The 308-nt window shown below is 64.0% G+C and overlaps 1 protein-coding gene across 1 annotated transcript in view; it reads right to left on the bottom strand.

Moving 5' to 3' along the window:
• The window catches only part of RNF123 (ring finger protein 123), a 26,986-nt gene that overhangs the window by 25,450 nt on the left and 1,228 nt on the right, over window positions 1–308 (bottom strand). The window lies entirely within an intron of this gene.

The following is a 308-nucleotide window of genomic DNA, read 5'->3' as shown; positions in this document are numbered from 1 at the left end:
GGCCAGTCCTCATGGCAGGTCCCGCTGATCGCCCCGCTGCCCCCACCCTCACGGGTGTCGCTCGGCTGCTGTGAAAGCAGCAAAGCGGCTGGTCAGCCTCTGTCTCAAGCTCCCGTCCGACAGGAGCCGCTGGCCACACGTGGCTGCTCACAGTGAATTACAGTTTGGAAAGTTGAAGTCAACTTCTTGGTTACCTTAGCCACGTTTCAAGGATTCGGGCCGCATGTGGCCAGTGGTTAGGGCGCTGCCCCTGGAACACAGGACGCCGCACCGGACAGTCCTCCGGGCGGCACTGGGCTGGGCCCCCC

The sequence above is a fragment of the Myotis brandtii genome, unplaced genomic scaffold, assembly GCF_000412655.1.
Source record: "Myotis brandtii unplaced genomic scaffold, ASM41265v1 scaffold207, whole genome shotgun sequence".
Lineage (NCBI taxonomy): Eukaryota > Metazoa > Chordata > Mammalia > Chiroptera > Vespertilionidae > Myotis > Myotis brandtii.
This window is presented reverse-complemented; position numbering and strand designations above follow the sequence as displayed.